Source organism: Musca autumnalis, unplaced genomic scaffold (assembly GCF_047663935.1).
Source record: "Musca autumnalis isolate F117 unplaced genomic scaffold, ASM4766393v1 scaffold_2, whole genome shotgun sequence".
NCBI lineage: Eukaryota > Metazoa > Arthropoda > Insecta > Diptera > Muscidae > Musca > Musca autumnalis.
Window position 1 is genome coordinate 247,559,935 of NW_027411755.1, and position 24,634 is coordinate 247,584,568.

The window sequence follows — 24,634 nt, forward strand, 5'->3', positions numbered from 1 at the left end:
TTAAGGAGCCAGACTGGAATTCGCCAAGACCCATCTGAAATGGATTGTAAAAAATGGAGCACTGTGATGTTTTCCAATGAATCTATGTTTAGTTTAAAGTATTCATATGGTAAAAGGCGTGGAACAAATGGGAAACGGTCAAATCCTAAATATTGCAAAGACACTTAAAACATGGCGGCGGAACAAAATGGTCTGAAATTTTTTTTCTCGGCCAAGGGATTGAACCAATTTATAAAATTAATGGAATTATGGATCGTGTCAACTATCGTAACGTGAAGAAGATATATCACTTAGATGGACCTTCCAGGAAGATAACGAGCCAAATCATGTATCGAAAGTGGTTAAGGAGTGATTCCGAAACAATTCGACAGAAGTTCTCCATTGGCCTTTCCAATACCCACAACTTTGCTCCCGATTGAGACTTGTGGGAGATTGTTAACTCAACAAGTAAAAAAGTATCAGTCGGCTTTGCCGACAGAGATATACCCTCAGCCTATGTGAATTGAAACCTTCATATACGGTCAGATCGAATGTATTTACATATGGTATTTTCATTATTTTGTGGCCTTTCTTGGACATTTGGATTAGGATTAAAGTTCAAAAGTGTTGCAGAGGAGGTACTTAAAGGAATGGTCCGACATAGTCCATTATGGAAGTGGATCATTTCAGTGGGTCATAACTTATATTTCAGTGGGTCATCGTATTATGGTATGCCAAGAAGCATGGACTTGTCCACGGAAAACATAATACCGTTGTAAGCAGGGCAACAACGAACAGCATCGGCATACGTTTCCAAAGGATCTTCTAACAGACCTTAAACTGCACATAAGCACGAATGTTGAACTTTTGTGAAGGAGGTTCCCTAAGTAAAACTAAATTTAGACAAAATATTAGGAGATCCAATGTTTGGACCAAATTTGTTCAAGAGATATCGTGCATACCATTTAAGTGACATTTGTTAAATATTCGGGGGAAGTACCGGAAGTTGTGGGCCGGTATTGCCTATCTTTGAACTTAAACAATGACAAAATATGACGAAGGCCAAATTTTAGAACAAATCGGTTAGTTCGATAGTTATCGTGCTCTCCAGCCACTAGATATGATACCATAGGGGTTTTTACACCTTTCGGGCTGTTTTCTCAAGAAGTATGGATTTGTCCCTGAAAAAACTTTTACCATCGTAATTGAGGCAGCGAATGCAAGTTGTTTCAACAAAAATCAATGTGATTCGACAGCAGGTCTTAAAGTGAACTTATCTGTAATTTTGTGTGGTAGGTACCCAAAGGAGTGGACAAACATAGTCCATATTCGAACCTGACATATATCTGGTAGACATATTAGGATGTGTAAAGTAAATCAGTCACTCCCTTCAAGAGTTATCGTGCGAACAATTTTTCCGAACATTTTTGAACTTTTGTGGGGGAGGTACGTGAAGGAGTGGACCGATATGGCTTATGATGGAACTTAAACTATGTTTGGACAAAATATTACGAAGCCCAAAATTTGGATCAAATCGGTTGATCCATTCGAGATTTGTCTTGCGCTCCAACCACTACACACGGTGTCATAGGGTTTTTTTGCATCTTTCAGGCTATTTTCTCAGGAAGTATGGACTTGCCCTTAATGAGACATGTACCGTCGTGAGCGGGACAGGGAATACAAGTTGCTACAACAAAAATCAAAATGATTCGAGAACAGGTCCTAAACTGAACTTTTCCGAAATTTTGTGTGGGAGGTACCCGAAGTAGTGGACCGATTGAGTCTATATGGGCCAAATCGGCTACTTCCTTCAAGAGTTATCGTGCGCACAAATTGTCCGAACATTTCCGAAGGGGGAGGTATCGGAAGGAGTGGACCGATATAACCCATCTCCAAACTTAAACTAAGTTTGGACAAAATATTACGAAAGCCAAATTTTGGACCAAATCGGTTGATCCGTTCGAGAGTTATCGTGCGTACCAACACACACGTGAAACACATTTCGTCCAAACATACTTGGGGTCTAAAACCATTATTTCGATGAGACACATTTTGCCCGTATGAAAGTGTATATACCCTCGTTAACATAAATGCTGAGGGTATAAAAACATACTTTTACACACATAATGCATATTTTAACCGATATTGCTTTTAAAAAGTAAATAAATGAAAGATTTTGTTAACCTTTGGAATTCATTTAAAATTGTTCGATTTAGATATGTTTTTAACATAAACTAAATTATTTGAAAGGTCAATAGTATCTACAGTATTATTTCATATTCCAAGCAATTTGGCATCATAAAATAAGGAAATTTTAAATTTATTACTTAAATAAATTAGTTGGTGGTATAGTCGGCAACTATTACCAAATTGTCGGCATGCCACAAACGCAAGCACTTCAAAATAGGCCTATTATAGCCTAAAATAGCATAAAAACTTTTTTATTGAAGTTTTTTTTATTAATTAGACTTCGAAGTGTTTATTTAACACATTTTTAGATTTATTTTTTATTTTAAAACTAATTGACAAAGCGCAATTTTTGCACCCCATGCCGACTACTGGCAAACTTTACATTTTGTTGTCCCTAATGTCGGCATCAGCTAAATTTTTTAATAGTTTCTATTTCTAATGTTCTCTTTTGAATATTATCTACCATCACAACAACATTTTTATTGAAAATTTTTTCATTTTAATATAATTACTGACATTATTATGTTGACGTCTCCACTATTTTTTTTTTTCTTAAGAGACATGCATTTTCGGTTGTAGTGAAAAAGACTCACTAAAAAAATTAAATTCCGATATAATAAATGGTCTAACCTCAATGAAATTTTACACAAAGCTAGATGACAATATTATTAAAGCATTTTTAAAATCATGTTCATATTTTGTTATAGTAATTTTTAGTTATTTGTTTTCAAATACAAAAGATGCCGACTACTGGTTCCTACCGGACTTAGGAGCACTTACCCTACATACCGGACTTAGGAGCACATACCCTATAAAACTAATATTTAACTATTTTCTCTTATTTTTTTTATTATATAAACTAAATGTAATGGACAAATTCAAACTACCCATCTCTGCACAACGTTCCCCCTCATACCCATATGTTGCTTTTATTAACCTAAAATTTAAACATAGATAGCTCTATTGAAATAATTTCCAATACAACAGTTGCTTTTATTGTCGGTTCTAGAACTGCAAGAATCTACTAATTTTCACCATTTTTTCGATATCATTAAGAAAAAATGTTATCGTAGTAAAAAATAGTATCTTCTTGCAGGTTCTGGAACAGACATTTAGTTTCCATTTCATTGTAAAACTTTCCCTCAATTCAACAAACTCCCGCTTGAATTATTTACTGCAAGAAAACTCCATCAAATTCATTATCATTCTTAAACATTTCCATCCCTGCAAACTGTAACCTCAGCTTTGTTCCAGAACTAAAAAGTTTTTACAATTTTTACGACTTTTACACATTTTACCCGAAAAACCGTTCCCGTACACAAAAAAGTTGTAAAATGTTCACTTCTCTTTGAACAAAAATGGCGCTGAATGGCACTCTCTTTAAAAACTTTTTACTCGACAAATTTGAGCGTGTAAAAAATAGTAACATGGTTGCCGGCGTCTGATTGGCTGATACGCCTACTTTGACATTTATTCCAGTTTTTTTTTTTTTTTTTTTTTTGACGTATTTTCCATTTTTCCGTTCCCGAACTATTTCAAAAAACTTTTGTGTGAGAAAAAAATTTTTACAGTTCTGTCTTTTACGTGTTTTACTATTAAAAAGTGCGAGAACGAAGCTCTCCTTTATGTGTCATATTTATGAAGCCACTGTGACAGCAATACTTTATTATTGTGATTGTATTATTGTTCTCCTAGTTCATTGCAAAACACAATGGAATGCAATTATGTTTCATTTGTCACATTTCGTAAAATTGATCCTTGTCCTAAAACCCCCAGGATGGTAGTTATATTTTAGAGAAAAGTTATCTCCCCCAACTCACTGATGGGCAGAAATGCTCTGCCTCACACACAAAAGTGTAAAAAATACATGAGTCTCTCGAAATTTGCCCATCAGTGCCCCAACTTCACATTCTAGCAATGACAACCAGAAATGTCTGCAGTGTTCTAGTGTTACAATTTAATCACAACCTCTTCTCTTTTCGTGCAAAAATTGTGCACTCCCTCCTCTCAGTGCATTTAACACTCTTGTTCACAAGTAAATGATTTAACCACAAAAATGTCTCAACTTTGGTAGTCAAAAGGAAGGGAAATTATTAAAATTATGGCAAAAATTATATCTTTAAAAACAATCTGTAAAAATAATAACAACAAAACAAGTAACAAATTAAAAAATATAACCACAAATGATGAGCCAAGTCCTGAGTAATGGAATAGAAAGAGAGAACAAGATGGTGTGAGACTCCGGAGAAGCACCACAAATATCAACCAACAACAAAACAAAACCAAAAAACCAGCTAACCGAAAATTACTGAACCACAAAAATTAAACCTGAAATAAACACGAAATGTGGCTTAAAAAACAGCAATGTTCTAAGGTGTTGTTATGGTTGTTGTTACTGCTGCTGCTGGTTGCAACAAATTATAGGTAATACAATCAAGCCATCACATAGTAATGCAACATGCTAACAAAACACATGGGGCATAGCAACAACCAACCAAAAATACAAAAATAAAAAAAAAAACTTTATGAAGAGGAAAAAAATAAAAGCGGAAATTAAGAGAAAGGTTTTTTCTCTACTGCTGCACTGCTTCTGTTGTTGTTGCTGTTTAGTGTTAATAAAACAAAACATATTTGTTTATTGTTGTTTTTGTTGCTGTCATTATGATTTTGTCGGCTTATTTTATGTATTGCTGCCATTCATGTTGTTGTTGTTGCAGTTCTACACGTGCATATTAATCATCAAACTTCAATTAAAGCCCACAAACACACGCATTTTGGCGCACTCTATGACTTTTGCCACACACTAAAATGGACAGTTAGTTCTCACAACAAACATATTAAGTGAGCATAATAACACTACGAAGAGTGAGTGACATAATAATGTGAAAGAATCAACTGCGTAAATGACTGCAAATCAATTGAATTATCAAAAACAGAGACAAGATCAACAAACAGTTAACTTATTTTTTAATGGTAAAATAATTGCATGCCAAAAATACAACCCTGTAATGCCTATGCAATAGAGCTGGCCAACCATCGATATTGCCAACATTAGATATTTTCGATATAATGTTTTTAAATATCGATTGGTATAGATATTATCGTTAAGTTGTCATCGCCATTAATTTGGAGATGAAAATGGCGGAAATGTCAACGATTTTCTTGAAATTATGCAAAAGTAGTTCACAGAAATGTAAGGGAGAATAAATAGCTGCTTTTATTTTATAAAAAAATGTAAAAAAAATACATTTTATTTTACCGAAAAATGTGTACGTGTGACTACGGACTTAATTTCTTACAGACACATAACCGAAAAGCAGCGAAATTTCTATTTATTTCAATGGATTTCAGGTTAGGGGTTTTTATTCCGATAATATCGATAGGCAAAACTAACTATCGATATTGAATTTTTAAATAACAAGTACAAAAGTGTCTTCGGTTTTGCCGATACATATATCCCCCAGCCAATGTGAAGTGAAACTTTCACCTACGGACAGATCGAATGTATTTTAGGTCTCTTCAGAATTGTGTGGCCCTTTTTGGACATTTGAACTTGCCGACAAAAATGTGGATTAGGAATTAACTGCACAAATGTTGAACTTTTGTGGGGTAGGTATCCTTAGGGAGGACTGATATGGGCCATTTTGGAAGTTAAACTAAATTTTGACAAAATATTACGAGATCCAAAGTTTGGAACAAATTGGTTGCCTCATTCAGGTGATATCGTCCTAGCATTTTTTTAAATATTGGGGAGATGTACCGGAAGTTGTGGACCGGTATTTCCCATGAAACTAAGGTTGGATATAATATAACGAAGACCAAATGTTGGACCAAATCGCCACATATGGTGACATAGGGATTTTTTACACCTTTCGGGCTGTTTTCCCAAGAAATATGGACTTGCCCCTGAAAAAACTTTTACCGTAATGAAGGTAGCGAATGCAAATCGCTTCAGCAAAAGTCAAAGTGATTCGAGAGCAGATCTTAAAGTGAACTTACCGAAATTTTGTGTAAGAGATACCAGAAGGAGAAGACATATATAGTCCATATTCGAACCTTATCTATATCTGGAAGATATATTAGGATGTGCAAAGTATGAATTACATCGGTCACTCCCTTCAAAGTTATCGTGGGCACAAATTTTCCGAACATTTTTGAAGTTTTGTGGGGGAGGTACCTGAAGGAGTGGACCTATATGGTTTATCTTCAAATTTAAACTATGTTTGGACAAAATATTACGAAGGCCAAATTTTGGACCGAATCGGCAGATGCTTTCGAGAGTTATCTCATGCTCCAACCACTACACACCGTGTCATAGAGGTTTTTGCATTTTTCAATCTATTTTCTCGGGAAGTATGGACTTGCCCCAGATAAAACTTGTACCGTCGTATGGAGGGCGGTGAATACAAGATGTTACAACGAAAACCGAAGAGATTCGAGAGCTGGTCCTAAACTGAACTTTTCCGAAATTTTGTGTGGGAGGTACCCGAAGGAGTGGGCCGACTGAGTCCGTATTGAAACCTGATCTAAGTCTGGTAGAAATTTCACGATGTACAAAGTATGGACCACATCGGTTACTCCCTTCAAGAGCTATCGTGCGCACAAATTTTCCGAACATTTTCGAACTTTTGTGGGGGAGGTACCGAAAGGAGGTGACCGATAGCATCTTCGAACTTAAACTAAGTTTGGACAAAACATTACGAAAGCCAAATTTTGGACCCAATCGGCTTATCCGTTTGAGAGTTATCGTGCGCACCAGCCAGACAGACAGATGGACGGACATTGCTAAATCGACTCTAAATTGTCTGAAACACATTTCGTCCAAACATACTTGGGGTCTAAAACCATTATTTCGAGGAGGCTAACTTTGCCCGTATGAAAATGTATATGAGGAAAAGTCAAAATTTTTTAGTTTCCATGAAGCCAAGGTTTGCACTATTATAATACGCGAACTATTGTAGTTTACCAGTAACTATGACTATTGCTGGATTATTATTTTAGATGTTTTTGTACAAAGCTCAAAAATTTAGCAAAAAAATTTAATTTACGTGGTAGTTACGACCGCGTAAAGGAAAAAACATAGGTAAAAACACGTTGTAGCTAAACAGGTTTTTTACATTGCTATTCGATTTCTGATTAAACCATTCAAATGACGGACATCAGTCCAAAGTAAAAGTAGGAGAATACAAAATGAAGATTACACTTCTAATGTATCACTTTCCAAAATTTCCACTGCATCCACCTTTTATGGATGCTGACATTTTGAAGCCGGATTTCAGGTGTTTTTTGTATTTTTTATGGTACTGGGACGCGCATTCGGATATTTCGAAAAACCAATTATAGGATTAAAGAACTCGCGATTTTGCATAATCTGATATGTATATTGAGTATGTAGCCCACACAGCAGCAGAGTAATCTACTGCCAAAGGCCAAAATTTAGTGCGATATTTTTTCTAAAAAACCTATTTTTTGGGTACATTATTTACAATATCGTCTTGAGTGTGCTGGTACCCCGCGATATTTTAGTTTTTCGACGATCCGGATCATATGAATCACAGATCGTAAAAATCCATCTACTAGAACGACGGAAATGGCTACTGCAAAAATTGAAAAATTTGCGAAAAATGTTTTTCAAAATATCGCTGACTAATTCGCGTTTTATGTGGATCGTTTCCATTTCAATGAAGAAAGTGAGTCATCACTCGCGTTTGTGCGGAAACAGCGGTTTGAAAAATTTAGTGGCATGGGAGCTGTATCCGATTTATCCAAAAAATACTGTGTGATGCTACATCCAGGGTTCTTGATGGAATTTATTGAAATATGTTTAGATCGATGTAGTTTTTCACGGTTGATAGTGAAATCGGATGCGCATAAAAAGTGTATGCACTTTGTGCAAAATATAAGCGTTATACAGTTTGTTGCACACAAAACTGCAGACGATGCTACATCTTAGCGGCCAAAGTAAATCCTGGCAAATGTGTACAAATTAAAAGAGAAGAATTCGCTGTATTGGTAAACCGCATGCGCATCAAGTGATTTTGAGGATTTCGCGATTTACACGCATTTCAAAATGAACATTATCCGATACAATTTTATTTCAAGATTATACCCCATTTAAAGGAACCCAACATTTATTTGAAAGATATCCATATCTTCTGCTAGATGTTAGCGTGTTTTCGAGAAGTGATTAAAATAAAACATGTGATTTATTGCGTGGAATTTAACTAAAATAGAAGAAAAACTCCGACCTATTTTTCTTACATTTTGTTCAACTAACTCACAAAATAAATTTTAATAAATATTTTCTCTTACAAAAATTTTATAAATTTCTTCAATATATTTTTTGTTTTTTGCTATAATATGCAAACCGCTAAACGGATTTGTATAGTTTTGGGTTCATTTGAATCTACGCGATGTTTAGATTACGTACATATTTTTTATATATTTTTCAGATGCATAAACAGCTTGAATTTTATTAGAACAAGTTGTAAACTACCAATTGTTTTGAATGCTTTCCTAATTTCCGCGAAAATTTACACCTTTTTCACTTAAGTTATGGGACCTCAGTAAACATATAGTATGTAGGGAGCCCCTAATTAAGAGAGTTTCTCAATATAATGATTAGGGTCTTTTAAAGATTTTTTTCTTTTTATCAGAATTGAAACCGCCATAACTTTTGCGCGCAACAACCAAAATTAGTATCTCGAACAGATTTAAGAATGGGATTTTTTTCCCCAATCTATGTACCAAAAATCTTTCATGTAGCTTAAAAAAAAATTTTTAATTTTTTTTTTATGGAAAACTAAAAAATTTTGTCTTTTCTTCATATACCCTCGTTAGCGTAAATGCTGAGGGTATAACAATCGATGTTATCGATAGTGCCATCGATTTTTTGCCAGCTCTACTATGCAGTGTTTTCCTTTAACCCAGATAAAGCCACTGCTCGTTTAAACGCCACAAAAAATGGTTGCAAAAATTGACGTAAAACTCTGGTTTTTCGAATATTTTTGTTATAGTTTTTAAAAATGCTTAAAAAGTCTCCAAAAAAATTTTTCATAAACAATTTAAAGTTTTTTCGCAAAAAAATTCTCGGCGCTAAGTGGGTTAAAAAAGAAAGAAATTGAAAAAAAACGGATAAGCGAGGTTGATGGGTTATGCCAGACAACTTCTTCGATACCTACCTCACAAAAGTTCAAAATATTCGTTTATGTGTATTGTGCTCGTCTCCCTTAAGGGCGTCTACGATGTACTTCCCAACCCTGCAAAACCATAGTTGACCACCAAACACACCATCTGGTAATGAATGCGTTCCCCTTTCATTTGAAATTGCATGCCTACGAAAAGACAAACTTTTAAAATAAAGTTGTATTGAAAACAAAAGAAATCCGTTCTTAAGCAATTTCCTCAACGAAGAAAACAAATCATCAACAATTCATTATTAAAAACGACACTAACATCAAACAAAATATTAGAGAAAATAGAAAACAATAGAAATGAAAAAAAACGAATCATTAGAAAACCGTTTTTTTATTACAAATTTCAATTCAAGGGGGCATTTTTTCTAATAACGTACTCAGCAGCAGTTTTTGACTGACATTTGTAGTGGAGTGGAAATCAACAAAAAAAAAATCAACCAAATTTTGTGAATTAGGCTGAAGTGCTGTTGCTTCGAAACATGAAACAAAAGCAAAATGCCTACAAAGCGCAACTCAAAAATAAAAACAGGGAAGAAGTTGTATTTCATTTCTTTTTGTGGCTTTTGTTTTGGTTTTTTTATTTGTTGTTGTGTGTGATTCCATTGAGATCCCATAATTTGATTTTTTTTTTTTTTTTGAAAACCGGAAAATCCCACTAATGTTATGTTATGGTAACGCTTTGCCATCCCTGGCTTGTCAATATATGGAACTCTTTTTTATGACAGCTCGCATCACATGTGAGTGCTTATGTCTTTTGAAATCGTTTCTGACAGATGTTGAAATTCCTAGGAAAAGGAACAAATTAACTTTCTCTCCATCTCTTTCTCACACATACTTAATTTTATTTTTATGGGGCCTTATTATATGAATTAAAAAAAATACTTATGTATGGAGTTCTTTGGAGTTGTTCACCTTTTTCTCTCTCTCACTTAGTGGAAGGCAGGCGGGTTTGCCAGAGTTAGGGAATTCTAGTGGAAATAGGAATTCTAGATGTAGGTAATTTTGAATTTTGTTCTCAAAAATTGTATCACAGCCCTTAATGTTGACCCCACTTCACAACAAAGTCGCCATGTCATTTCCAAAATACCCCAATATGTTGTGGCAACACTGAATGTCCGACATGATCACTTGTTATCTGATATCCTTCCCCAAAAGAACGCACCACACACTTCTTCAGTGTTAACCTAGTCTAGTCTCTACAGAGTTGAGAAAACAAAACCAAACAGGATCAACCATGTGTATTTCCTCTTTATATCCCTTAAGACATTTTGTGACATTTTCTTTCTTTGCTTACCCATTAAGTGTTAGGAATTAAAATAATAACACCACAGTCACTACCTGCTGCTGCCGTTGTTGGTGACCTGACTACCGTATGTTGTTTTGCTTGGGTATTTGCCTCATGTCGCGCCATCAGACAGACAAGTGTTTGTCTGTCTGTCCGTTCGCTTCCATCATTAAGCATCTGTTCCAATTAAAACTAAGTATGTTTGTACATGACTACAATGTCCATGTCGTCCATTGTGACATGTGTGATTATTACTAATTTCAAGTTGGCCACGATAAGCAAGTTGTTTTCTTTCTGTATAACTGTCATTTGTTTTGATGACAATTTAGAAAAAGGAGGAAATTGTCGTAGAAAATTAAAACAGCAACTAAGAGAGGAATAGAGCACTTAGTAAAAGTGTTGTCAACTTTGTGGAATTAAAAAGGTATTCGGTTTACATTCTTGCAATTGGAAAATAGAGGCAGAAAGAGAGACTTATTAAAGGTGTTGTCAACTTTGTGGAATTAAAAAAGTAGTAGAAATATAGGTCTTGCACGTTTTGTTAGGTTGTCATTCTTGCCATAGGAAAATAGAGGCATGAAGAGAGACTTTGTAAAAGTGTTGTCAACTTTGTGGAAAAATAGTCAATTTTATTTTAGCCCTTATAATCGTTTGGCGCTTTTATAATTTGCCATAGGAAATAAACGATAGAAAGATCTAGTGAAAGTGTTGTAACTTCTGACAATTCTAAAAACGAAATTGTCATCGGAAATTAAAAGAGAAAATAATAGAGGACTTAGTCAAAGTGTTGTCAACAATGGGGGTTGAAAAAGTAGCAAAAACATAGATCTTAGGCTTAGTACAACCTTCTTGTCATAGGAAAAGACGACCAGAAAGATAAACTTAGCAAAAAAGTGTTGTCAACTTTGTGTTGCCACTTTTGGACACAAGGTTTTATCATATAACTGGGAGTTATGGGATACAAAACCTTTGACATATAGTCCAAAGACACCTTTTCGGCATCTAGTTAACGTTTTTTCGTAGTAGGCTCCACATCGTGTATGTTTTCGTTATAAAACCACCCAATAATTAATCGGTCATAACCAGGGTTTAAAATGCTAACGCCATATTAGCAAAAGCACCGAATATTTGCAGCTTTGCCTGCTAAAATTTCTTCGAAATATGTTTAGCAACAATGAACAACGGCAACGTGTAGCAACAAATTTCACAAAAATATTATATTCAAAATATATTCCTTTTATTTTTAAACAATAATAATTAGTATTTTTTAGGTTCTACCATATGATGGGAGCATTTTGACATTAAATGACATCTTTTTTATTACTGCGTTGGCAACTCTAATGACAAAAAACATCCTCTCTGGCTAATTCGCTGCGACGAATGGTCAGCCGACTGCTAAATATGTAGCGTGGTTGTCGATTATGCCTAACGAAAAAAAGATTAGGCGTAAAAAACGATATAAGCAAAAATGTACAAAAATAAATATGCGTTCGGTTGCTTATTTAGCCGTGTGTGTGAATATTGTGTAGCAGTTGAAGTGTACCGCTAATGCTATGTTTTTAGATGCTGGCTTTTAAACCCTGGTCATAACGCAAGTCATTGTAAAAACTAAGCGATAGGTGGCAACTTCGACGAACTAGACCTCAAAACTCAAAAATAATAGCTCAAAATAATGGAATCACATAATATCCCAAGAGCTACAGATGTGTACTGAGTATATCACCAAAGTAAACGGTATTTTGATAAACATAACATATCAAATTAGCAAGAATTTTGTGTGTCCTATATATAGGACGTTGGGCATATCTGGGTTAAAAGAGAAAATAATACAGGACTTAGTCAAAGTGTTGTCAACAGTGTGGGTTGAAAAAGTAGTAGAAACATAGATCTTAGGCTTGGTACATCCTTCTTGTCATAGGAAAATACGGCCAGAAAGAGAAACTTAGCAAAAAAGTGTTGTCAAGTTTGTGGAATGAAAAAAGTATTAATAATAAATTTTAGCCGTTGGGGGTTTGGACAGGTCGAGATTCTCTCCATAGGAATTAAACGATAGAGAGAGGTAGATGTGTGATGTAAGTGTTGTCAACTTTTGAGGAGTAAAGAAATAGAAAAATCACATTTTTGGGTAAATTCTGAGAAAACATTTACAATATCCAAAAATGAAAAAGAGCGAGTAACAGTACATATAAAATCACCACAAAAGAAATTGACCAGCTTTTAGAGGAAACAAATATATTTTAGGGCAAAAAGATGATGTTTTCCTTTGTATTGATTAGAAAGTTATAACACCATACATTTTGGACCATTGGTTTTGACAGGATTAGACATGGAACTTTCCCATTCCATAGCTGGAATATATTGAACCTGGATGGAAATTTGGCAAATAAAACCTTGTAAATTGAAATTAAGATATATTCAACCTAGTTTGCACCAAAAAAACACATTCCTTCTTATATTGAAAAAAATACCACTTGGGCGAGGGTTTTCGAATATTCGGCCATTATCGAGAGAAGTATGGAGAATAAGTCAGGGAGCATTGGACTTGTCAACAAAAAAAATCTAGGCAATCATGAATATTTCCCTCGGAATTTTTCCGCACAAAAAATAATTTAAAAATGTGAAATTCTCTAAAAGTCAATATTTTAAAAAGTGGAAAACTACTAGAATCACCAAATAACCGAATATTGTCACCTAATATTCCCTTTAGGACATTATAATAAAAAAAATGTGAAATTGGGGAAAAGGAACAAATTCCCCACGGAATTTTTATTCATGATTGTCCTGATTATATTGTGGTACTCAGAATCACAAGTACTACCTTCGATGTACATTTCAGAACAATCTTCGAACAGCTCCGCAATAATCCTCGAATTGCACTTCGTCGGGAAGTCTATTTTGGAACTTAATTTAAGTGTGAACAATTTTAAACTTTTGTGGGGTGTGGACCGATATGGACCAGTTTCGAAATTAAACTAAAATACGAGACAAGACTCGAGAGTTATCGTGCGCTCCAGACAGACGGACATACAAACATGACTATATCAATTCTAAATTTCTTGAAGCGGATTTCATCGAATCATACTTGATGACTAAACTTATTATTTCAGTGAGGCACATTTTTGATTGTATCGAAGTGAATATACCGGCAGTACCCTTCAAGGGGAAATAGAAAAGTTTCTGACAACGACGCGTGTTGCCAGGCGACATTTGAATTCTTTTTTTTTTTAAAGTTTGACAGTTTTGAAGAACAGCTTGCCATACGACAATGTGTTGTGTTGTTTACAGTAAAAAAATACTACATCTTTGTGTTTATTTCAGCTTTAGTCCATATTTTGTTGTATTCAAAAAAAACGCCAACAACGTAAAAAAATACTTTGCAAAAAATTGAATTTACTTGTGAACATTTTCGTCCTATCATTTTACACAACTTTCGATGTGGATAATCACGGCAAAAGTGCATCGATAAAATTAAATCTTTGTAAGTCGATAAAGGGCCGCCGTATAACAGCACTATGAAAATCTGGTTTAATGAGGGTCGTCGTGAGGGTCGCACAAAATCGACCGTTGTGCCAGAAACAAAACGAAGCCGTGCTCGAACGGATAATGCAAGATCGCCATGTTATATACCGTGAGGTAGAGGCATCTTTGGAAATTTCTTCCACTAACTAACATATCGCACCTATTCAACAAAAGGGTAGTAACTCAAAATTTTGAAATTTGTACTTTTTATTAAAGACGATAGATAATGATCAACTCCACCCACTGTAAAAACCTCCAATTATTTTGTCTACTCTTTCGTCAAAAAATGCCGTTATTTCACTCTGCATGTCTGTAGAATAACTACTGATTTGTCAACAGTTTTTTGTCTCTACTTAAAAATAGAAAATTTCCAGTTACAAGCCTTTTGTTGAACAGGTGCGATATGATATTGCATGAACACCTGGCCGCAAAAATGGATTTTTCTCGTTAGATCCAACAAAATTGGACAATGACTCAAAAAAGCTCATGTGGATTGGTGCAAAGAAATTGTGAATAAAATCGATCGCGGCGCTTCAAATGACGTTTATAAGATTGTTACAGACGACGAATCTTGGATCTATGCTTAGGAGCGCGAAACAAAAAAGGAATCGAAAGTTTAGGTCTTCGAAAGCAAGCTAAATCCCACGAAAGTTCTTCATGTAAGAAGCACTTCGAAGCAAATGGTCGCCTGTTTCTTCGAAAAAAAAAACTGACCATGTTGCGACTATACGACTTGAGAAATGTAGGACGGTCAATTCTGAGTGGTACACTACAACATTTTTTTTGCCTGAAGTCTCCTGAGAAATTCGAAAAACAAACCAGAGAAGATGAATCATTTGGCATCTTAACAATGCGAGCTCTCAAACATCGATTCAAACCAGTGACTGTTTGACCGGACAAAACGTGGAGCTGATGGGCCATCCGCCGTACAACCCTGAACGGTCAATTTTTTGTCAAAAAATCGAAAATCAAAGCCCATTTTGACTGTCGATTTTTCGGAACCATCAATTGCTGTCAAACTGTCCTATAATCATATAACATTTTGTTGTTGCCTGAGCACTGACAGATATGAACGGCCACACTGGCAAGCAACCGATATTTGACCGAAAATTGACAGTCAAAACTGATGGCGTATACCCCGTATTAGTCTATCTGAAAAAATAATTATAAAAATGAATAAAACACCTAATTAGCATCCCTGCCTGTTGCGAAAGACAGTGAGAGCGAAGTAGTAACACATATCATCGGTGTCATGCTTAAGTGTTCCATACGCCATTTTTGATTTTTTGAGATATAGGTGGTTTCCAGTGTATGCTCTTTCTGGGGCCTAATTACGACATTCGATTCGATCGATTATTTGCTCGTGAATAAAAAAATCAAACTATGAAAACCTATGCGTTCATGAAAGAACCCGAAGAAGGTAGATGGTAAAAAATCATGATATAAGTAAAGAGGTAGATTTAAATGAAAAAATCTACAGAACCCTTGTTTTTCTTGAATTCTTAAAACTTCAAAATAAAAGCAACAATTGGGTTTGTTTACAATGCATTTTTTGAGCATTTTATTAAAAACGCGAAAAATGAATGAAGAGTTAAGTTTTATCCACATAATCGAGTTTTGAATATGATAAACTGATTGTTTCTATGCAAATCTCACCAATTTCTTCCATAAAATGGTCTAAAAACAATTTTAAAAATCATTGAATTCGATTGATTTTAAAATTGTTTGGCATATTATTCAAACACCACACACACTACACAGTTTGTTTATATTGTTTTGAAGTTTTAGGCATACTCGAATGAAAAAAATTTAAATTGACAAAGCTTTGGCTAACCTTTCTTATTAAACCATGGTAAAAAATGTTTTTATTTTAAAATAAAAACTAAAAAACAAAATTATGAATGAAAAAATGTAAATATTTGTTTAAATCGTTGAACAATACTTTGGATAATAATTTCCGAATGAAGTTGTGATAGAAAAATGTACGAAATTATTTATTTTTGTAAAACTTTGTGACATTGTTGTAACATAGCTAATGTAACTACTCGCGAATAGGCGCGAATAGGTTTTCATAGTTCGATTTTTTCATTCACGAGCAAATACTCGATCGAATCGAATGTCGTAATTAGGCCCCTGAATTTTTGCTCGACTTTTTCCTATCTGCTCTAGTTTCCGAGATGTCCACCTTTCGGATCGAAAGCTTAAGTACTTTTCAGGTATAAAATTAATATTTTAACAACTTACGAATTTAGAACTTTAATTCGATTTAGAAGGTTTGAATTTATTATGGCAAAGATGGGGAAATTTGTTTGTTACTTTGTTCCATGTGATTTACAATATTTTGCATTTGTGTCATAAGTGTGGATATGGAACAATTCGACAAAAATCCAAAAGATATTTCTCTAAATGTTGGTAAAGATGTTCTATATACTATTAATAATAAATCTTGTCAAAATTATAAATATTTTCTTCATTCAGCTCCAAGCAGTTGTGACGCAAAGATTAAAATGCCATTGTCTCAAAACGGGAAAATGGCGTATGGGGCACGATATGGAAATAGATGGCAGTGACATTCATGTTATGATTTTTCTAATATTTTATTTAGCTCAAAGAATTCTCTCGCCATTTTTCGCGATAATCTGTTGCATACTGATTCATTGCATTTACTAAATATTCCGTAAAATCATCGTGTTTAATATATTGACGTTTTTATATAATATCAACTCCAAAAAGTTGTAAAATCACCATATTGGCATCACTGTACACTAAGTGAAAGAGAAGAGCTGGCGAGAGAGCGCCATACAACAAGAGCAGCCATGGAAATATAAATGATAATTGTCATTCAAGTTCTAGTTTTTCATAAATTTTATTTCGTTGACGCCATTCGTATGATTTTATGTCATAAACTGTTCCATTCATTGCTGCTAGCAACTGAACAGAACAGAAGAGTGAATGATGTTATGTTAGTTGATTAGTTGGTTGGATATGGTCGGTGGTTATTAAACACAACAATTAGTTAGTGTCTGTCTGGTTTAAGGCAGATAAAACAAATAACTTACTGGAAAATATCAAGCCTCCTTTTGTGGGAATGAATGAAAATGACTAAGTATGAGATTTATAGAGATACCAAGCAAGAGATGGGGGTTATGAGATACAGACAGGGGCAGGCAAAGACGGCGTTAGGTTCAATTGGTTGCTGTAATTATTCAATTGTCTTTGATTAAATGTGCAAATTTTCCTCGTTTTTTGCTTAGATTTATTTTTTTTAATTTGCCATCTAATCACCACGATTATTGCTATTATTATTATTTTTATTATCATCAGCCATAAGATCACACGGAGTGAATATGTGAATATCTTGTGTTGTCATAATCATCTTCAACGAGTCTTGTCATCTCCATCAAAACGTTCGGTTCGTTCGTTCATTCAGGCCATGTAATCTTTGTTTGTTTGAATTTTGTTTTTAGTTAAAACGGAAATTGCAATTTATAAACGATTTACACATTGCTATTATTATTATTAGTTGTAGTTGGTTGGTTGTCCGGAGGCTACGTCGCTTCTCTAGGTTAGCTTCTTGATTTGTTAAAGACAAACCAAAATATAAACGCGGCAACTAGGCGACGACGATGTTCGTGGCCATGTGGAAAATTTATTAAAATTACACACTCTTGGAAAATTGTAAGAAGAAACACAGAAACAGCAACAAACAAACGCTTGGCTATAATAACAATAAAATAGGGGGAATTCTAATTTTTGGAATATTAAATGAAACACCGAAAGAAAAAATACTTGAAAAGAAATTTGATTAAAATGACATTTTTGCTAAAGTAAAGAGTGCGGAATTTCAGGGTTTTAAGCCACACAATAACATTATTTTATGCAACATAATAAAAATTAGTTTGACTCACCAAATATTCCATAGAAATATAATTTTTACTGACCTGAAAGTAAAAGAGATTTATTTAAATCAGATTTATTTTTAATAATAAATGCTTAAAGCTTACGAAATATTTTAAATTATCTGATACCGATATATGGATTCTTCCCCTAGAAAAACCGAAACTTTAAACTGCGTTCAATTCGATTGGATTAAATCTTTAATTTCTTCAAACTATCAAATGTCGGACGATTATGTCCCATGAAGATAAATATCAAAACGCTTTGGGTATACGTGGTCCTAAACAGACAATTCGCTGCTGGATTTCTATATTAATTTATGAAAAATGACTAATTGTGATAAAAATGTCGGCTTTATTTGATCAACTTATTTAAGACAAGATAGGATGTATAAATGAAATATTAACCCACGTAGTCCAACCAAAAATAACGAAAACCAATAACTACATGTAATGCAAGTTGTCAAATAAATGATTTCGAAATGTAATGGAGGTTCCAAAATACCGCATATTTCGGAAAATATTTGAAAATCATCACAATTTATAAATGTTATTCTTAACAAGGATTAACTACTAACAAGAATCAACAATATTAGGCATAGAATATCACTACCAAGAGGGTTACCATATGGACCAAGAGAGTATTACATGTAAACAGGGTCTCCTATAGTTCTTAAACCGGGAATATCTGAAAACTATGCTGGTTTATGAGTTTTTTAGTTCACAAGGATGGACTGCCATCAATTACAATAATTATGTGTGGTCGTTTATTCAAAATTTGTACAAATTGTTACTGGATGTTGTTCGTTTACTCAACAGTACCATGTAAAAGACCTTAGTCAATTACAAGAAGTTACTGGACTTGCACAAATTTGTACAAATTGTTGAGTAAACGAACACACCTAATATTATCTACAGAATAGTTAGATCAGGAGGGTTGTCAGATCGAATAAAAAGGTGCCAAGTTATATAAACAGTAAACAAGACAACCTGGATCCATAACCAGGGTTTATTGAACTCAAATTAAAGAATATTAATATTTTAGGGTGTTACCAACGGAATGCAGAATTTAAGAAGGTGGATATTAAATGTGATTTTTGTGATTGCCGATTATTACGAAAACGTCAAATTGGCATCACTATTGTCTTAAAAATATTTCTCTTCTCATATAGGGTTGTCGCAATATCAATGGAGGAAGATATCAACATACTGAAATAGCGCTTTTGTGCAAATATGTAAATATAGCCGTTGGTTACTGAAAAGTTGTGAGCAAGACACATTTGTATAAGGTAGAAGTGACAATCAGCTGTAATTTTATTTATTTATTTTTTTTTTTTTTTGTAAATTTTGTTTTCAAAATGTAATAGGGTCTACTCATGAAATTTGAAACTTCGAAATTTGCTACCATAAAATACTAATAAAAATCGTAAACGTGTAATAACAATGACCTACGACAGTTCTGAATGCTTTATAATTACAGTTTAATTCAAATTTGTTCTATTTTAGAGGATTTTTAAAATGTATTTATGTTTTTCCTGAGAAAATTTTTAGAACGACCCTAATATTCAATATTTTCATTGACATCAAATTTTCTATAACAACAATGTAGTTTTTGTAAATTTGTTAGTTGTTGTAATTTATGCATTTACCTTATATAAATATGCCTTGAGTATTCTGGGATATTACAAAGTCCGTGTTTAGACACACGGGAAAGTAAATTCAGTTTTTAGGCAATAGGGGGTAGGAAAGAGTATTGAGGAGCTCTTTCCTCTCCGCTCTCTCCCAAAAACTCAATTTACTTTCCCGAGAAATTTGTGTGTCTAAACACAGACAAACGAAATGACAACTTTATGATAGAGAGTATAAAAAGAGTATTATGATTGCAGATCCTAAAAAACGCCATATTGGCATCACTATTGCCTTGGATATTATTTTTCTTCTCATAAATGGTTGTCTCATTCACACTGAGAGGACGTGGCAAAAGCGTTTTTGTAGGAACATGTCAATATAGCCGTTGGTTACACAAACGTAACTGTGACGTAAAGTGTTGTTATTAATATAATATTTTTGTGTTTAAAAAAGTGAAAACAGTACTTGGCACTGAAAATTTAAAGGATGTTTAATATAATAATGAATGAATATAACTAATGAATGGACAGGGCAACCTATTTTAAAAATGTTTTTGAAGTTTGGAGGTGTTTTGAAGTACGTAAAATATTTGTGTTATTAGAAAAATTGGTTATGCTTTTAAAAAAATATTTTTGGGGGACTTTCTCATAACGAATCATTGATTTCGTAAATACAATTTTTTGTCAGACCTTCAGAGCACTAAACATCAATTTTCTTAGAAAATATTTAAAAACTGCTGGGACCTTAGAGCTTTAGTCAGGTATTTTTTCAAGATTTTAGAAAGAATTTCAAAGCAATAATTGAAAGATGTTTTTGAGCGAATTTAAGAAAAATAATCGTGGACTTTTTAAAACTGTTTATAGGGATCTTCAAAAAACATAGCCTTGATTTTTTTTAAATTGTTTAGGGGAATATTTGGAACAATAATCGAATTTCTTAAAGATTATTTTTTGGGGAGAACTTCAGTAAAATAGTCGCGGATTTTCGTAGATTTCAGAGAAATAATGGCTCGTTTTTTTACAGATTGTTTAGAGAACTTCAAAGCAATTATCGTGGATTTCTTAGAGGTAGTTTACACTATCTATCAATGTCATATGACACGAAATAAAAACATTCCATATTTACCCACGGAGGCAATGTGGAGACGTAGTTTTTTTACATTTTTGCTGGTGTGGACGCACAGGGTAAATGGCGTAAGGAAAATCTCCAATATTACACATATTAGCGAATATATAACGATGTAAAATTGCATGTCATATGACATTTACATATAGTGTAAGCTACCCCTTAAAGGTTTTTTGAGGAAACTTCAGAAACGTGGTTTTTTTTGTAGATTTTTCGAGAAAAGTTCAGAAAAATAATCGTGAATTTTTTTAAAGATATTTTGAGGACATTTCAGAAAAATAATCCTGGATTTCTTAAAGATTTTTTTAAAGCGCGATCTTCAGAGCAAGGGACCTTCAGAGCAATAATCGTGAATTTTTGAAGAATTTTTCGAGGGAACTTCAGAAAAATAGTCGTCGAATATTATGGTGGACTTTCGGATAACGAATCGTTGATTTCGTAAATACAAATTTTTGTCAGACCTTCAGAGCTGGGACCTTAGAGCAATAGTCCCGTTTTTTTAAGATTTTAGAAATGTTTTTGATGTTTTTGAGGGAATTTAAGAAAAATAATCGTTGACTTTTGTGGAAATTGTTTATAGGGATCTTCAGAAAATTTAGCCTTGATTTTTTTTTCCAAAATTTTTGGAAAAATAATCGAATTTCTTAAAGATTATTTTTTTGGAGAGAACATCAGGAAAACGTCAGATTTCAGAGAAATAATGGTGAGTTTTTTACAGATTTTTTAGGAAGCTTTAAAAATTTCTCAAAGATTTTTTTGATTTGGATTTTTTAAATATTTTTCGAGGAAAGTTCAGAAAAATAATAGTGGAGTTTTGAAGAATTTTTCGAGGGAACTTCAGAAAAATAATCGTGGATTCCTTAAAGATGTTTATAAAGCTATCTTCAGAGCAAAAATCGAGGATTTCTTAAAGATTTTTCAAGGAAACTTCAGAAAAATAATAGTGGATCAGAAAAATAGTCTTGGATTTCTTAACGATTTTATGAGGGAACTTCGGACCAATAATCATGCTTTTAAAATATTTTTTGGTCAACTTCGGAGCAGTAATCGTGAATTTTATTGATCCAACTTCGAGATTTTTTACGATTTTTTATGCAACTTAGTGATTTGTTTATGCAACTTCTTGCATTTCATAAAGATTTTTTAATTGACTTTTTAAAGAGTATTTTTATGAAACCTCGGGGATTTTTTATGCAACTTCGAGGATCTTTTAAAGATTTTTTTTTTTTTTGACGCATCTTCGTTTATTTTTTAAAGATTTCTGATGCAAGTCCATGGGTTTTCTAAGGATGTTTTGATAGCAACTTCCTGGATTTTTAAAAATTTTTTGATGGACTTCGTGGATTTTTTTCGATCCAACTTCCTGAATTTTTTGGTGGAACTTTTTTGATTTTTTTATGCATATTTCTTAATGCAACTTTGTGTATTTTTAAAAATGTTCGTGATTTTGTCCGGGATTTTTAAACATTTTTTGAAAGCAAATTTGTGGATTCGTTATGTTTTGAAAGATATCTCTACCTCCTACGGAGATCAATTAAAAGGGCTAGCGGTATATCTCAAACTTAAATCAATTTCGAAGATTTTATATATCGGAGAACCCTTTCGGGTACCTACCTCCATCACAAAAGTTCAACATTTCACCTTTGTGCGGTTTAAGAACTATTGGAGGAGGCACACTGTGGGCGAAATCCAAATCTAGCGGGGAAAAATTAATAACTCCCAAACTAATTGAGATACGCGGCTAAAATTTGGTACAGATGTTACTTATATATATAGCTATTATTACACTGTATATGGGATATGTAGCTCGCCGCTATAGCATATCCTCCTTATAACGGTACCTATCCATATAAGATATTTTGTGTACTTAGACAACGTTTTGCAGTCAATGTAAATTTGTATTTGTAAATTTGTATTTAGGGTCTTCAGGGGGTAAAAATCATTATTTCCAAAAAATAAGAGTCATTGGTCCAGGTTTTGGTATAGCCCTCAGATTTTAGGTATATTGACGTTATTTGCCAAAATTTCCAACCAATTTGTCTGCACATTGATATTTTGAGCTACATTTTAAGACCAATTTTTGATATTTACCCAGGAAAAAAAGTCCTCCCAAAATCATGGGTTTTTTAAGGGATTTTTGGCAGCCGTAACTACTCGCAAACCCCCTTTCTTCCCCATTATTTTTACAAGGGCATGTCGCACTCAGTTTGTAGTTATTTTATGACCACTAGAATAACTAGTTATTCTGTGGCCACTAGAAGTTGAAAAGTAAGTAGAAAAAATTCTATTTTTAGAAGAGTTGATGTAGAGATTTTTTTTAATTTCATCACACTTTCTTACTTTTATTTTACTTTACTTTATTTCGATCGCTGTGCGAGTTGAACACACGAACCCTCTGATTTCTAGCCAAAGACACTACATACTATGCCACGCACACGAACATTAAGTGTTGCTTAAGAACTTAAATGTGCAGTGAACATGTGCACCACGAACTGTTTTTTTTAATTAAAAAAAAAACTCGCGTGCTGACAGTGAGCGTTGAACACACACCCCTAGGATTTATAGTCGGACACACACTCACTGTGCCACTCACCTTAGTGAGGAGCAAAGTAAGTAGATTTGCCTTGTAATTTTTTTAAGAAGTATCTCATTACTTTTCAGATTACTTGTAATGGGAAAAGAAGCTTGTTTACATTACTTTGTAATGGGTTACGTAATGACTACTGGATCCGAATTATTGCTGGGTAGGGTTTAAGAAAGTTATCTACCAAGAATTGTGGACATGTTTTGGAATTCCAATTGTCAAATTGTCCAGTTTAGTAGGAGCTATACTCTCTATTTGGTTATTAATTTTCTCAACTTCAATTTGAATAAGTTGACGTGATTCTTGTTCATACTTCAATTTAATGGGCCGACAGAATCTCGTTGATGATGGCCGAGGATTTTTCCAAATAACAGTTTCGTCTACCTCGAGTTGTAAGGGTACAAGACAAACTGAAAACAAAAATGCATCAGATGCGTTTTGATTGTTGTCTGCAAATTTTTGTTTATATATTGAATGATTCGAACTTCCATCACAACCCCATTTGTATATCATAGTTATTTTACTATTCTCGAACAAGTTTAGAGAGAATTCATGGGCACTAAATAGTCTCTGCACTGTGTGATCTACAAGGGCTTGCAATTTGACTTCAGCGCTAATATCGGATATGAAAATTGAACTATTTTCCGGATAACAGTCTCTTTTAACCTTTTTAATGGAGTCGTAAGATGGATAAATATTTGCATTTCTTTCTTTAGCCCCCTTTTTGCATTAAAATATAGGTACTTTTCGTATATTTGCCATCAATATACAGGGCCAAAGCTTCCTCAGGTGTATATGGTTTCATTTGAGATTTATTCAAATTTTTCCTTATCGTTTTAGAAGATTCAGGACATTCTTCTATTTCAAGCAAAATTTGAGCTGCATCTCTTTTACCACGTTTATATAGGCTTAATCTTGTAGCACGGACGAGCTCATCATCGGAAGAAGCTTTAACCAAGTCTGATGATTTTCTTTTTTTAGAAGCTTCACTACACTCTGATTACGACTTCAAAGGTCGTCCGATTATTTGTTTTTGACTGTTTTCAACATTTATTTGTTTTGTTGTATTTCGTTTAAGTAGATCTACAACTTCTTCATCTAACCATTCCGCATTTTTACGTATAAAATATCCTTTACTGCGCTTGGAAGCAGTCCATTTTTTGAAATTGTTTACACAATTGCTTGGCTATGTATTGAACCTTTTTATATGCTTCATTGTCTTTTTCCAGAA

At 33.7% G+C, this 24,634-nt stretch overlaps 1 protein-coding gene across 7 annotated transcripts in view; it reads right to left on the bottom strand.

Moving 5' to 3' along the window:
* The window catches only part of S (EGF receptor activation regulator Star), a 176,029-nt gene that overhangs the window by 121,998 nt on the left and 29,397 nt on the right, over positions 1-24,634 (bottom strand). For 3 of the 7 annotated variants that reach the window (XM_073971327.1, XM_073971330.1, XM_073971326.1), the window contains exon 1: positions 10,660-10,903. The exons of 2 other annotated variants lie outside the window; for them this stretch is intronic. The gene's annotated coding sequence lies outside the window, so the exon portion shown is untranslated. Of the gene's footprint in view, positions 1-9,350; positions 9,499-10,659; positions 10,953-24,634 lie in introns of those variants that run through there. 2 more of the 7 variants (XM_073971329.1, XM_073971331.1) reach the window with 2 other exon arrangements.